Source organism: Harpia harpyja, chromosome 12 (genome assembly GCF_026419915.1).
Source record: "Harpia harpyja isolate bHarHar1 chromosome 12, bHarHar1 primary haplotype, whole genome shotgun sequence".
NCBI lineage: Eukaryota > Metazoa > Chordata > Aves > Accipitriformes > Accipitridae > Harpia > Harpia harpyja.
This window is the reverse complement of record NC_068951.1, coordinates 41,154,904-41,171,195: the sequence shown is the minus strand read 5'-3', so window position 1 is coordinate 41,171,195 and position 16,292 is coordinate 41,154,904. Positions and strand designations below refer to the sequence as shown.

General features: G+C 42.6%; 1 long non-coding RNA gene across 1 annotated transcript; it reads left to right on the top strand.

Annotated features, from left to right (window-relative positions):
• The first annotated feature begins 2,579 nt into the window (after nt 1-2,579).
• Nucleotides 2,580-15,956, top strand: LOC128149387 (uncharacterized). The gene is made up of 2 exons (XR_008237625.1): nt 2,580-11,391; nt 11,601-15,956. It is a non-coding gene; the product is annotated as an uncharacterized LOC128149387 (long non-coding RNA).
• The last annotated feature ends 336 nt before the right edge of the window (nt 15,957-16,292 follow it).

The following is a 16,292-nucleotide window of genomic DNA, read 5'->3' as shown; positions in this document are numbered from 1 at the left end:
GTAGTTGGTCTATCTGGAGAGTTAGAAAGGCATCTCTTCTGGAAGATAACCAAGTTAAATTTTCATCTCCCCAGGGCACCAAATGCTGGTGAGCCAGCCGGGCTTTTACAGAGGTTGGTGCATGGTTCATGAAGAAGAGTTGCAGGCATTTTGCTTTGGCCTTCTGGACATGCAGGCTGGGGTGGTGAGACTGTCACCAGCCACGTCCCGAGGCTTTTGAAGCCTTGTCTTGCCACAGCCCGGTATAGAGACTTGCAAGGTTGCTATTACAACAGAATGTAATTGACTTCAATAAGAAAAACGCTGTGTTGGGAAGTCGGTAATGAACTCAGTCTTAAAACGAGTGAATTGCAGAAAGTATTGCATTGTTAGAACCACTAAGAAATATTATCTAAGTTGTCAGCAATGGCAGGAGAAAGACGACTGCAAAGCTTCAGTTGTGTCTTACGATTTTTGTATTCGCACAGAAATACAATGTGACGAGGCTAACTAAGATTTAGATAATCGAGGAAACAGACTGGTCATATTAAAAGGCCAGTACTGGGGATTTAATAAAGGCCAGACTTAATTCTCCTGCTCCTTAGGCTCTGGACATCTCACCAGAGCGTGAGATGCTTCCTCCAGATTGCCCAGCTGCTGCTAAACCCTGCAATGCCAAACCTCCTCTTTCGCAGCCCTTGTTTCAGTAATGCCACGGAGCTGTCACAGCTGGAGTCAGGCTCAGCCTGCCCCTCTGGGATCTGATCGGGAAAACCGTTCCAGTTTTCCTCCTGACAGATTTACTTTGAATAAGTTTATATTTCAGATTGCCTTGGGATGGGAAATATGTATGGAAAGATCTCAAGGGGTTGGATTAAGTAGTTTTAATTATAATACTGGCCTCTATGGAGAAGCATTTCTTGAGAAACGTTAAAAAAATACACTTTTTTTTTTAACCCTGCTCGGTGTGTATGAAATTTCCAAATCTGGGAAAAAAAAAAATTTTAAATCTAATTATAGTGTTTCATTAAATCTGCATACCCGCTGTGATCTACCGTGTGCATATGTAGCTAACACAGTGTTGTATTGTGGGGGCCTTATCCATACTACTTGCAAATAAGCACAATTGGTTAGAAAGGTCAGGGATTCTGTGAGGTTGTTTTAGGTTGTCCTCGCCACTTCTCTCCAGATGTAAAATTGTTCTCCACACTGTGTTTCTAACAGTTTGCCAAATCTAGCATTAGAGATGTCAGATGGCACCGTTTCTATTACTCCCCTTGGGAGACTATTTTAGTTTAGCTGATCTTGCTGCTGGGAATAATTTCTTCTTAATATTCAATTCCATTTCCCCTCTAATCTCATTCATCCTACTTGTAGCCCCACGTACCACCCCAAAGGATCCTTCCCCTCCTCAGGGTGTTTGCCTCAGGTACTTTTAGACCACTCCTGATGTTGTCTTATAGCTCAGCTGAGCTACATGTATTCTATATGTACGAGCAAACAAGGAAAACGTCATGAATGAATCCATTCAGCTCTGGATCATTTTACTGAGCTTTCACCAGCTCATCTCTATTTCACTGCATTTGGTGTTTGGTCTGTAAAACAGAAATCCCAAACTGCAGCCCCGGCAGGGTGTCGTGGCTTCAGCCCAGCCGGTGACAAAGCACCAGGCAGCCGCTCGGTCATGTCCCCCCTCACGCCCCGGCCCGGCGGGATGAGGAGAAAATATAAAGAAAAGCTCGTGGGTCGAGATCAGGGCTGGGAGGGATCACGCCCCGCTTACGGTCACGGGCAAGAGACGGGCTCAGCTTGGGGAAGAAACGAAACCGACTTCGTTCGCTACCAGTCCCACCACAGCAAGCATAACGGGAAGCGAAACCCAACCTGAGAACACCTTCCCCCCCCAGCCCTCCCTCCGTCCCGCCTCAGCGCCGCTCCCGCTTCTCGCCGCCTCCTCCCGCCGGCGGCGCAGGGGAGCAGGGGACGGGGGCTGGGGTCGGTTCCTCACCCCTCGTCTCTGCCGCTCCTTCCTCCTCAGGGGGAGGAGGACTCCTCCTCGCTCGGCCCTGCTCCGCCGCGGGGTCCCTCCCGCGGGAGACAGCCCTTCGCCGACTTCTCCGGCGTGGGTCCTTCCCGCGGGCCGGTCTTGGGTCACGGACTGCTCCAGCGCGGGCTTTACCACAGAGCCGCGGCCATCTTGGGGGGCCTCCGCTCCGCTCCCCTCCGTGGGCTGGGGGGGGACAGCCTGCCGCCTCCCCACGGGCCGCGGGGGCATCCCCTCCTTCCTCACGGCCCTCGGTCCCTGCAGAGGGGTTCCTCTCCCGTTCCAGTCCCCTCCTCGCTGGGGGTTCCCCTTCTTCGGTCTGTTCTCCCGCAGGTGTTACCGCCGGCCCTGAGGGGCTCGGCCTGGGCCAGCGGCGGGTCCGGCCTGGAGCCGGGGCAGCTTCGAGCAGCTTCGAGCAGGAGCCGGCCCTGCGGACCCTTCCCCGCTGCCAAAAAAACCAGCGCCACGCAAACCCATAACAGAGGGAGAACCCACTGAACAGAGAGAAAGGATTACTCCTTAATAGTAATAATAGTAGTAGTAGTAGTAATAATGACAGTAACGATGATAATAGTTTTTTTTTAATCTTGCCCAGGCAAATAAATTCAGTTTTATTTTGAGGTTTACTTGGATGAATTTCAGCTGGAGTTGGGGTTGTCAGAGCCTGAACCAAAGTCCAGTGCAGGCTCCTACCTCATTTTAATGCATATTAGCAGACTGGGTTCTTAAACCTCAGGTCTGCAGTTTTCAAGATCCTGACTGACACAGATCAATGGATTTTATTCCAGAAACTCAGTTGGGACAGTTAATGCCCATTAAATTGGAGACAGTGGGGGCCAGACGGGTGCCAAAGTGCTTTTCTGAATTGGATATTATTTAAAAAATAATTTTGTGGTTTGATACAAAAGTATGGAAGCACTGTATTTAACTATTTGGTGAGACAAGTCAATGAGATAAGGAGGGAAGATAAATTAATGAATAATTTGCACATTTATTGAATGACTAATTTGATCTTTCACTCTTTCCAGTCAAGTGAGCCTTTATTTCACGTATAACATACCTGAGACCCCCTTCTCTTTACAGTGAAATTAAACCCCCTCCAATCTGTGACCATAACTCTAAATTCTGTAGTGTAGTTGTGCGTGTTTCAGAAAGGTGCGGGTGTGACCTTGGGGGGATTATGGTATAAGTGGAATGAGGGAGTCACATTTAGACTTTTTATTTTATTTTAGACGGTAATAAGATTTTAAGTGCCTTGCATCTTCTAATTGCCTTTCATGACCCTTCGAAGTTGCGACAAACTGGTTGAGAAAAGCTGGACTAAATAAATCGAATTGTGACGTATTAAAATTAAATTATCAAGGCTTTTCTCAAGGATAGTGTGTTTTTGCAGCCTTTACTCTGGAAAAATATTACTGGAGGGGCAAACCAGTACACATCAGTGATGGAAGTGAAATCTTGCCCCTTTGAAATAGGTAGAATGGGGTCACCATTGTTTTGTAAGCAGCCTTCACTCCCACTCCTCCTCATCCCCCCATTTTTTGGCTGATTGTTCAGCACCTCAGTTGTGACAGTAGAACCATGTGCGATGAATCCAGCTGGAGCTGAGCAAGTAGCTGGCGACTGCAGCAAGGAGGCCCTTGTACCAGCACCTTTGAGGTCTTGCTGTGTCCTCTTGTCCCCATGTGTGCACTGGCCTTGTGAGAGCATCTGCAACAGTGCCTGTGTCTTTCGAGTGTGATAAAACATTGAATATTTATCAGTCAGCACTCTGCCCACCGGTGTCTTTTCATTGGAATGACTTCTCTTCCAAACCCTCAAGCAATTTTCAAGGACCTTTCATTCTTTTAAAACAACCAGTCCAGAAAAAAAGGGTTCCTTCATTTTCACCCAACTACTTTAAGAATAAGCACCACTTTCCCATGAAGGGAAATATTTAGTTCTGGCAAAACACGGAAACTCTGTCGGCTCTGAAGTTGAATGTCTTTGGCCACTCAAAGTAGACAATGGTTGTTCTTCTCTTCAACGAGTAAGAATAGTCATTCCTTACACTCCTCAGAAAGGTCATGGTCTCCATTCATAGCCTAATTGTATGTAGGACAGCTATCTTAGATCACATTCAGAGCTTTGCAGAATATATTATTTTCTCTTTCTCAAGAATCCAGTAGCATTAGAATTTAGCTTCCAGTAGGAAACTGACATTTTAAATGCAGAGATACAAATAACAATCCTTTTTTTTTAAAAAGTAACTTATCTGACACTATAATGCCAGCATCATATATAACTGGGGATGAAAAAATGGGTTACATAAAAAATTCGCTTAGCTATTAATGAAATACCTGTGATGATACTGATATATTTATTGTACACCAAAAAGTACCTTCCACACACAACTGTGTACACATAATATATACCCAGAATTTCCTTGCTGAAGACACAGAAAGCAAAGTTTTTTAAAGGAAGAATTGCAAATAATGAGGAAGCGTACAGCTGACTTATATAAATACACAAGCAAATACATGTTGATTGCTACTCCATGCTGATAAATGTAGCCTATTGAAAGCTGGGAGAAGGCAAAATGTCTGCTAAATGTTACAACATTGCTGAATACTAACCAGGAAAGAGATTTCAACTTTATTGTTGGGAAATCCCCGAAGCCTTTGCTGTGCTGGTTCAATAGGCAGCTGTGGCATACGTAGGATAAACAGAACGCTGTGCAAAAAAAAAAAAAAATCTCTAACAAAGGAGCTGGTAATGAAGGCTAACATATCACTGGGCTAAAGGTATTCCTGGTGTAAATATATTGATATGATTGGTATTGTGCTGATGATGAAATTGCTATCGTTAGAGCTAGCTGATTTAAATAAGTAAAAAAAGCCAATAACAGGTTGGAGGGGGGTTGCTAATCTTTGGAAGCAAATCTCACGCTTTAAAAAATGTATTTGAAAATACAAAAGCCTGAATGAACAGGTAGTGACCTCTGAGCTCATATTAGATAACTGGCAGTCAAGTGGGGAATATATATGTTCAGGTCACCTGATTTTATTTTCGGACAAAGTGATAATATCTGGAAAAGATATCACCGGATATCACAACTGTATGCCATAGTTATCACTGGCCAGGTGATAATATCAAACAATGGGGTACTAAATGATAATTGCACTTATAGAAATGTCTGCCTTTCTACAAAAATTTCATAAATACCCCTTTTGCGAGCTTTCAGATATTTGGTGATAGTTCAGATTATAACCTTGGAAGTATGTCTAGATCAAATGTGTTCTGTCAATGTTAATTCAAACATTTGAAAAGCTTCTTTTTTTTAATTTTTCAGTCATCTGCTATGTTTAGTGACTGTGTTTAGTGAGAAGTACAAACCCCTCCTTTTAGGAGTTCTAGTATGCGAAAAGGAGTGAGTCGAATAAATCTTTCCCGTAAAGAGGAAATCCAGCATTTCAAAATGTAATACCATGGGCGAGGAAATGCTTACTGTATGCACAACAGCCCTCATATTTTCCCAGTAGATGTTTTAACACGTTGGATAGTAAAAGTTTAAGCCATTCAAAAGTTTTGGCTGTTTGCTGGTTTGAAAACCTGCATTAAAAGGGATTGAGGAGAAGGCAATTGCATCCAGGAAGAAAAGCCATACACAAAAGAGGGTGCTGCAGCAGTTGCGGTTTCCAAGCTTTGAAGACGCAGGTTCATCTCCCTGCGGTGTCCCACATTTCCTGAGCCACCCTGAACACAGTCACCCACTCCGAGCTCCAGCTCTTTGTCCGGTGAAGGTGAAAGTTGTTCCTTCTCTTGCAGATTTGTTATAAAGCAAAATATGGTCCAGACTGGGAAGCACCTCTGGGACAGCCAAGTTCTACAAGTACGTGATATATCGAGTTTCTTTTTTGGAATACGCATTACAAGTTCACAAACATGTAATGTCATTTTAGCAGCATGGTTTTACCATTTTATATGAAGATTAGCAAACAAAAGCTGAAGGCATGTCTGAACTAAGTGAGAAAGTGTTCCTTTAGAGAAAAACAGACTCACGCTTTTCAGGCTTTCTGGGCTGCTGGATCCAAATATGAGAATAATACCTACAAACACACGGAAAATAAGGGAGCAGCAGTGTGGAAATTAATATATTCTAACGGGAAAATTATAAAAAAATGCAGCTGTGCTTGCTTTCCCTACTGATCCCCAGCCTTCAAATTCCTCTAAATTAAATTGTAAAATAATGATTTCCTTTTCTGTTTTCTGCTAAGCTACATAGTTAATCCCTGATACAGAAATACATAAAGAATACATATATTTAGGAAAACCATTATTATTAAAATAGAGAAGGCCTCAAACCAAAGTGTTTCCACAATTTCCAGTGCACATTTGAACCCAGATCTAAATTCTCTCCCTGGGTCTGTCTTTGTCTAAACCTTTTGTTCATAACCTGATTTTCAGGAGGAAAACCAGACTATGATTTTAACAGGAACAGTCAGTTGTCGTAGCAAACACATATACTGAAATAATCTGAAACAGCCTGTCTGCTTTAGCTTTTTTAAGCTTATGATTATTTTTTCCTGATGATTTCAAATGGCAGCATAGTAAGAACAGCAGACAGGCCTGGAAGAGGACTGTCTCCATTATCAACAGCAGTCGATGCTAGACTGTTAAATATAACAGAGCTTCTGAGCTTGTAAAGACTAACCAATAGAAGGCATTTTAATAACTTTAATTAAAGTTATTCAGTTATTCAGGATTTCCATGACTTTACTGAGGTCACCGATGTCAGAGGAATGCATGTATTTTAAATTTCTCATTTTCTCAGCCAAAGTGAACATGGCATTTAAGCACATTGTCAACCTATGTGGCATCGCAATTCTTTTTAAATAGGAGTTGTTTATTTAAGAAGAAGCAGTTGCAACTATAGGCCAACTATGGCTCTGCACTACGTGAATTGCAGTGTTGTCTTTTTTGTTTACCAGGAACTAGTTCTGACCCGATTGCAGATGGCAGGTTGTGCCATCCAGTGGCTCTGTCCTCTGGTGCCCTGAAGACATGCAAATGAGTGAGAAATGCAAAGGACATCTCCTTTTCATAAAAAATACTAAGTTATAGATGATATATAACTACCTTTTCTTCCAAACTGCATCTTTTTTTTTAACATGCCTTCTTTCTCTCCTGCATCCCCTGCCACCAGGTCAAAAAGAAAACTAAGGGAAAAAAAAAAAAGACTCACAACAAAGAATTATTCTGGGACTTTTGAGAGAAACTGGGATATTTATGGATTTATTATATTCCCTGTGATAACAAGTTTCTGAGATGTTGGTACACTGTCAAATATTTTTCAAGGTTAACAGTTTAGGGACACAACTATGTTGCAAGTTGTCTGCAAGATTAATTAAGGGTATTTCAGAGATATGGGAGAAAAATTGTTCCAGCAGCTCTTAGAGTGTGAGTAATCCCAACTCAAAGAGTAGTACCCCTTCATTTCAGACCTCTTCACAGAAAATATTCCCATGTTTAAGTCATACTCGGAAGCAAATAAAATGTACATGTTTGGGCTGAGATGCGCAGTGACGGTGAGGCAATTCTAGACACAGCCCATACAGTCGCTACCTGCTAGCAACCCGAGCAGGGATGGCCCCTCCAGAAAGGTTATTTTTAAATAAATATTTCTCTGGGCCAGAAAACACCAGAAGATCCCACAGAGGCAATGAAGGCAGACGCGAGAGCCAGGCTCACTGGAGCTCCCCTCTACATCGACAGCCGCTGGGCAGGCACCGGGAGGGCAATGGGGGACTTATCATTCGGTACTGATAGCAAAATTATTGGGCCAGTTACTCAAAAGTCAGGGATTGTCTGTTAAAATAACTGCAAGATGCAGAGAACTGTGAATATTAGAGGTCTTAAATAAAGGAAATAAAACCACCAACAACCCAGCACTTTAATCAAAGCACTGCAACCAATATACATATCTATCTATCTATCTATAATCTGATATTATTTTTAATCCTTTTTTTAAATCCCAGTCACTAATGAGGGATAATGCTGGATTGAAGAGGGCCAAAGAGATTTATTGATACAAACTCAGAGACATCGCTGTAAATCAGGACAGTGAAGAAGTATGCCACTGCTGGCTTATGTTCTCTTCCTGCAAAAGGACAGGGATGAATGAACAAGTGTCTGAATGAATGACTGAATAGATGAATGAATGAAAGAATGAATGCATAATCAAATAAATACATTAAAATACATTGCCAACTTGCTGGGCTCACATAGCAAGGGAGCTCTTCGGGGCCTTTGTAAAAATACGGGCAACGGTGTCCTCACTTTTATTATAAATTAAAATCTGCTCAGCCCAATCCCTCCGAGTGTTTAATTTTTACCGAAGGTCAAAAGGTGCTTTGCTTTTGGAAAAAAACGCAGACTTTGGCTCTCTGTGCTGTCAAACCTGCAGCTCCGTAGAAGTCCATTTCCCGATCAGGAGCACGGCACTCCTGCTGCTCTGCCTGGCCGCGGATCCCCAGGAATCCCCAGGGCCACCACGCTGCTGGCACGCCAGCGCAGTCCCCGTGGCAGGACAGATTTTGTGCAATCGTCAGCCTCTTTCCCCCTTCCCTGCAGCGCTGAAGGCCCTTTCCTCTTCGCCGGCCACAAGCCCAGCCCCGCATTTGTCATACTGCTTTGATATTTAACATGAGGGCTGCATGCCATGTATCAGGGTGGCATCTGTTTCTGGGCAAGGGGCAAGAAGGAAAGCTGGTGGACACCTTATAGGAACCCAGTGAAAGTTGTAGGCTTTTCTTCAGAAGGTGCCAGCTATACAAAGAACATGACAAATGTCTCTGTGAGCTCCAGCTTGCAGAAGCCACGTATCTGGCTTCATGGGAATAGTTTTATTCCTTTTGAAGAGATCGTGGTGATCCAAATTTATTTATTTTATTTTTCCTGAAATCCATCTCTGTTTTGAACTTTGTGATCTGATTAGCTGAAAGTCACTTGCATTTCATTCCCCTTCCCTCTGCTTGAGAAAAACACTTCTGTAACGAGGACCTTGAGGATGAAGCTCTTCTAGCTTGAGACGAAGGTTCTCCAAATGAGAAGTACAGAGCTGTGACTGCCAATTTAATTAGCTTTCACGCATTCATACCCAGATGGAAGAATTTTTGGAAGGAAAGAATATATTCAATATGAATAAACTACTTTATTTTTTAAATAACTAAACCAGCAGTTTTATTTCCCACTGCTAATATTTCTGTCAGTCAGGTCAAGGATAATGAACCAAAATTCTAGGAAGGCTCACCCAAACTTTGGCTTTTCTTATTGAAAATGTTCCCATTCATAAAACCTACATCTGCAAATACAAAATCAACAGTTAAATGTTTGCCTTATCTGTGTCCGCATTTCTCCAAGGAGAGATGATTTTTACCCAGTTTTCACTTATAACATTCTGCGGAAGTTTTTGAAGGAAAAACAAGTCTTCTAAACTTTGTTACTGTTATTATTATTATTACCTGTGGGTAAATAGGTTCTCTGCTGTTAACAGACCCAGTGTTTTCATTCCATAATAAAAACTTTTTCCATATGTGTCTCCATTCATGGTTTAGATTAGTTCCTTCCCCCCCCAGTTTTTGTAAGACAATTTTTTTCCTTCTAATGAAAAGGAAAAACACAAACCCCCAACCCTATAAGGGAACATGGCTTCTGGAATAAAATAAAATGAAAAAAGTACGTATTATGGAAAGTATTAGAGATGTACAAACATCAAAGTGCAATGTACTTTAGCAGGACCCAGGTTACATGTTTTAAGAAACTGCTTCCAGCAGATAAAATAACTGCTAAAAGCAGGTGTTTATTCTGAAAGCTGCAGCAATGTTTTTCTGTCATGTCACATTAAATCATTTACACTGCATCATGCTATGTTACACCACATCATGTTAGTACATATGGTGAAGAAACCAAAGTGGAGTAACGTGATGTGACAGACAACATTTAGCAAAAATATTCACTTATTTGACTCAGATACTTGCTATCAGTTTGAATCGGAGAGCGTGGTCCCAAATGAAGCTGACAGATGGATGTGAACTCACCAAGGAACAGCATCCAATGCAAATCTGAAAGTTTTTCGTCATGTACCTGGTACTCGTCCTGCTGATGGTTGCTACTGTCCTCAGCTCCTCTTTCTCAGAATTTTCCTCCCTGCTGCAAGTAGTTTGACCAGTTGGTTGTCATTTGTTTTGACATAACTCATGACTTTCACATGAGGGACTAATGACATCTTGGTATACTTGGTATAGAAGTGCTGTTAAATGACAGTTGATGGAATTGCTGTAAACAGTTTTTTATATGAGTGAAATTGTGAACGACACAAAAAAGAGCATTGGGACTCTGTATTTATGTATAGAGGGACTATTTTAGCTAGCAAGAAGCTTATCCCTTAAGGCACCCATATTTTATAGTGTGGCAAAGTCTTTTTGATGGACTTAAAAATATTGAGACTTCTTTATTGCTCTTGGAGGAACTATTCCATGGTAATACTTCTAAAAAAGTTGAGGAAAGAAGTGCATGTTTATGAAGATAAGTAAATCAAGTAATCAAGTATAAGCCAGGCAGCTGTGGTGCAGGCCTTGCCATACAAGGATTTTTATAAGCATCGGTCCTGACCTAGATGATGACCTCCAACCCATGGGGGGCAGGTCTTGGAGAGCTACAGAGCTTTGGTACAATCTACTGTCCTAGCAGAAATGAGGATGAGAGAACCTCATTCCGGGTATCAAAGAGGGCTTCACCGATGCTAGTGAAGGTAGCTCAATGGCATAAGGCCTAGCTGTTGAAGTATGAAAAAAATTTGCATGTGGACTTGAAGACTATCCTTTTTCTGCTGATGGAGCCCAAGAGATAGGCCAAGGTGCCAAGTGATTTTCTGTATCCCACCAATATGGAGCCGTAGTGGTAAGTGCGTAGATGCAACTCTAGAGAAAAGAACAAGACAACCAAAGGTTTGCAGGATTCTGAAAAGAAAGCTATAGATGTCAAAATGTAAATTTGTATTATGGCAGTAATTCACAGGATCCGTGGTCCTTTGCCTTCCCACCCCTTGCAGAGAGAGTTTTCAAGACTTCTCATTCTGCCATTTGCTGTTCAGTCTCAATCAGCAGTTTGCAATGTTTGTCCAGAGGCATTTTATAAAAATAGCAATAAATGCTACCAATAATGCTAATGATTGGAAGATGCACCTAAGAAAGATGTGTGCCCATTTCACAGCTGAAGTGCGCACAACGTCCCTACACGTTCATGCAGGTATGAGCACACTGCCCAAAAGGAGCTGAGGAAAAAAGGTATAATTGCAAAAGAAGAAGAAAAAAGGAACAATGCTAACTGTAAGTTTACTTAGGTCTGTGCCATCTTAGCCAATATTGTTAGAATGTATTATATTTGAGGAATTAATTCAGCCTGGCTCACGGGAGATTTGGGAAACAGGACTGTTTTGCACGAGCCCCCAAAACTCTCGGTGAATCCCCTGCCAATGCTTGCTCTGCGGGCAGCCCGTATTGCTGTATTTTGTGCTGACGTTGTTCACTCTTCTCAGGAAACCTCAGGAGCCTTCTTGCCTCGGGCAGTCTCCTGAAGATGTGGTGATGGGCTGAGATCTTGCATCAGCGATCAGCAGTTTCTACTGCCTTGTCTGTAAGCCGAGCGTGGGCTGGTGCCTCCGCGGGGATGCAGAGCGGGGAGCACTGGGAGGGGAAGCCCTGGCATGGTTGGGTTCCCCAAAATGCAATGTGATAGCGGGGTGGGAGGCTTCTCCCAGCAGCCGAGGAGAGCTGACGTGAATGAATCCTCGTCCAAAGGGTAGGTAACTGCTCTCGGTGAAGCAAAACCAAAAAAGGCCCCTAGGTCCGATACCCAAAGAGCCCACGTCTACCCTGAGAAGCTGCTAAGCACCGAGGAGCCCCATCTGCTGCTGTCTCTGCAGGTTTTGCACATCCCTCTTATGCTCAGCATGGATGTGAGCCTTTACCAGCCATTTACTGAAGTGCCAGAACGCATAAAGAAATGCTGCTTCTTGCTCTCGGTCACACCAGCCTCTCCAGCAGCTTTTAAGTAAAGGTTTCTGCCTATCTGCCTAGGCAAAGGCATCGTACCTTGCGCTTGCTTTGAGAGCTTGTTCTGGTGTGTGAAGGTGTTTTGTGAAAAGAAATCCTTTGAGCAAGTGTGCTATTCTTTTCTTACCTGATGGAAAATAATAAAAAAGTGATTAAATAATTAATACTGGATGTTGCTTAACGGTTGCTAAGAGGCTTACTTAATAATTTTCTGAAGCTTTTTTTTTCCTAATTTAGGAATAAAACCGACATAATTGAGCATGCTATTCTGATGCTGCAAATAACACTCTGAGGAGAATCGAAGGAAACACGTTTCTTTGATTAGAATATTTTCCTCATTAACAGGATGTTCAAAATAAAGCAAAAATATTTGATGCACAGAGCCTGTGGCAGTATCAAGTTAACACTGGCATGCTCCCGCATTTTACTTCATGTTTACTAATCAATCAAAAAAACCTCTTGCTGGCAAGAAAGGTCACATCTTTCATCACAAAACTGAAACTTTTTGACAACAAACAATTGGATTTTCACCATTCTGTTTAAAGTGGATTTCAGTGTGGAGAGTGAAAGCCCAAGGTAGCAGGATGGTGGGCACGGGGTTAGATAAACAAGCAGAGCTGTCCATCTAGATGTTGGGTACCACATACTCTGAGCAAGGAGACAGTCTCAGCTGTATTAAGATATGATGCTATTCTAAAGCAATGGTATCTAAGTTCAAATTATTTGGAGGAGAAAATAAATAATGTTTGGGGAGGTATTGGTGTGCGGTTTTGGCTCAGACGATAGTGTAAGGGTTAAGATACCCGTGCCTGTCTGGCTCAGGGTGCTGGAGGACGAGCTAGCCTCCTGGGCATGCAAGCAACAGCTACCTGCAGAGTGTTAAACCATGTTCCTCCTCCAGATACTTTTCTCTGTTTTATCTCAGGATAGAAACAAACACTCTGTGCCTCTACTGGGGCCTTCTAGTTCTATTCTTTCTCTAAACATTTTTTTAAAGACTTGTATCTCGATAAAGCGAATTTTCTTGGCAGTTGGAAAAAAAAAGACTTTGTTTTCCCAGGTAGAAAATACAGCCTGATGGTTTCACAAGCAAAATAGTCCCCATGCAATTTCTTCTTTTTCTCTCCCCTTCCCATTTGTTCTGCTACAAGCGGAGGAGCAGCCCTGTTGCCCTTTCTCAGCGGGGTAAGGGAATCCCTGCCTCTTTGGGAGCGGTTCCCACCCATCCATGGGTGCAGACGGGAGCTGGACCAGGGGCTGCGAGCAGATGTGGCCAGAGCACGCGGCTCAGCTCTCCTCTTCACCATCTCCTTGGCTCTTCTGTGAGTTACAGTCATGCCCTTGAAAGAACTGGGGTGAAATCAGAGAAGTGATCACAAAGTATCACCGGTTTTGTTGTTTTTCCTTCCCCTCCACTGGTTGCACAGACATCAGGCACCTCCAAGGAGTCTCCCAGGCAGTGACAATAGCAGGACGCAGACTTACCCCCGGCCAGGATTTACACCCTCAGTCTCCTGGAGAAATCATTGATATGAAAAGATGCACACATTGCCTGCAGCTATAGCACATATTGCATGGCATGACACACACATAAGTGAGATTAATTTGAGTTCTGGGCATCATTAGCTCAATTAAAACTGTGATTTTTTAGTTCAGACCTACAGGCCATTGCGGAGAAGAGTAATCATAAGACAGAAACGAGTTCCCTAGTTAAAAATTAATTCCCTAGACTAAAAATATAATCAAACGATGTCTACAGTATTTTATGAAGAGCTGGGAGGATAATAAAATTTAAAGCAGTGCAACATTTGCATTTTGTTCGTTTCTATCCACATTTTTCCATAGACTGCCTTTTTGTGTGCTTGTTAATCATATGCACTGCTACAGTCCTGGCATTTTAAGATCACTGTTCACATCAAGATTGAAAGGAAACTAATTACAATCACATTTCAGGGTGGTTGTTTAAAGCTCGTACGGCGCTGACTACAGCACAGGAGCCTTGACCTTTATTTGTAAGCATGAAAATAAGGTAAAGATGAAAGATTGCTTTTCCTCCAGCTCATATGCAGGAATCAGGAGGCCCTCTGGAGAAGCAGAAATGTGGTAAGTCCCTGCACAGTCTCTCTCCTCGCCTCCTCTCCCATGCTGGCAGCAGAGGCCAGTAGTGCTATGCAGAAGCTGCGCTCCACTGCAGCGAGAGGTGAATGAAAGCACCACGTTATTTTGCAGGAGGAACATGCAATGAATTAGCAGACCCGAGGAGTCTGTCGTTTTGACCCCCATCTGGAGCTTTTTAGTTAACGGTTGGCATTGCCTAGTGCTGCACGCCATGCTCATGAGATGATGGAGGTATCGACACGTGCGGGCTACCTGTGGGCGAGAGCTGCAAGCAGTACTACAGTCTCTTCTGCCGCTCCCATTATGGCTTAATAACACTAATAGGATCTAGGTGGATGCATTGGGGCAGGATAAGGTCCCCCTAATCTGGGGAAGTACAGGTAATTCTAATGGTATCTCTGATTTCATTAAATGCGAATGCATTTAGAGCATGCTGAATGGCAGGTTTATTCAGTAGGTTTCACCTGCTTCTGTTTCCCTGAATTTTCAAAACTATAATTTTAATAAATTTGTACTATGCTCAAAATAAGCCGAGAGGTAGTTACACAAACAGGTTTCAGCCCAGGAGCTGCCGATGTGGTATTTGCTCTAAATGCTCCTTTCAGTACCATTACCCGGCATTCAAAGCCTTGCTATGGTAAGCGCCAACCCCCAAAGGATCTCCTGAGCTTGCATCCTCCCTGTGTTATCGCAGCTCTGCACCGAAATGAGTTCATTGAAGAAAAGTACACCAGCACTGAACTGAAGCGATCACATTCTCCTCTTGTATTCAGCACTGTATTTACCCTGCACAATCATTTTATTTGCCAGGCTCCATTTTCTAGCAGAAATTACTGTTGGAGCCCTGAGGTTCGGTGAGTTTATTGGCAGTATCTGCCAGGTAATTTGTATCTCCGGGTTGGAAAAGCTCTATTTAGGACATTAAGCAACGCAAGAAGGGAAATGAATCTCACACCGTCTCCAAAAACCCTCCAAACCATCCCTTTTGCTAAGCATGCTGCAGGCAGAGGACCCTGCTTGCCTGGTCCGTGCTGAGGATGCAGACCTCGGCGTGGACACTGCTGGGGACCCGGTTGCCATTCGAGCCGAGAAGCAAAGATGGTTTCGCAAAACTTTTGTAGTGGATTCTGCTTCTGTCTACGTTCTTCAAAGAAAAAATTTACCCAGGCAAATATTTATAGAAACTAGAGAAAAAAAAATAAAGAGTAGTGAAAGCTGCTGCAGTGAACTTCTAATTACATCCACAAAGTGTTTATGGATAAATTTATCTATTATTTGTCTAGTTCTAGCACTGCATATACTTTGCCTTGTACTGTTACAGGCTGAAGAAAACAATATGCAGCATGAAAATGAAAACAATTTGACTTAATTATTTACACCATTACCACCCCTTTGAATTAGGCCCTCCATTTCTTCGGTATTTTGTAAAATTTAACTGGTAATTATGCTTGCTTGCTTAATTTTATTTATCTACTACTACAATAAGATCAAAACAAAAAACCTACCAGAATGCAAAGTGCCAGCTATGTCCCCTAATTGTAAATGTTGCTTTTAAGCTTTTATGATAACAATGTAGTATTTTGTACCATTTCCTTTAAAGTGTATCTGGCTATGCTCCAATACTATTTAAGTGTAAACAGGAAAAGCCTTGGAGGACAAGTAATCATACTTAAATGACACAAAGATCATTAAAATAATGTTCCAAAACCATGGCAAAATTAGACACTGCAAGACTGTTTTCTTCTCTGAAGTGTTCCACCAGATGGTGAAGAGTGCTGAAATAGTAGATCTGAGCGAGAAGGAAAAACATTTCAACAGTTTTCTCCCGCTACTGCCATACAGCATGCACAGGTCTCATCTGAGCTTGTCTGAAGTGGCAGCTCACACCTTGGCTTAATCAAACATTCAAGCTCAAGATAACATCGAGGTGTTTGAGTGAAGCTCAACGCTGAATCACAGTCTGGGAAATCCCTGCTTTATTCTATTAAAGTTGTCAACTAGATTTATTCAGAGATGAGAACAAATGAGTGTGTCAGCATAAGTTATTGCAGTAATTT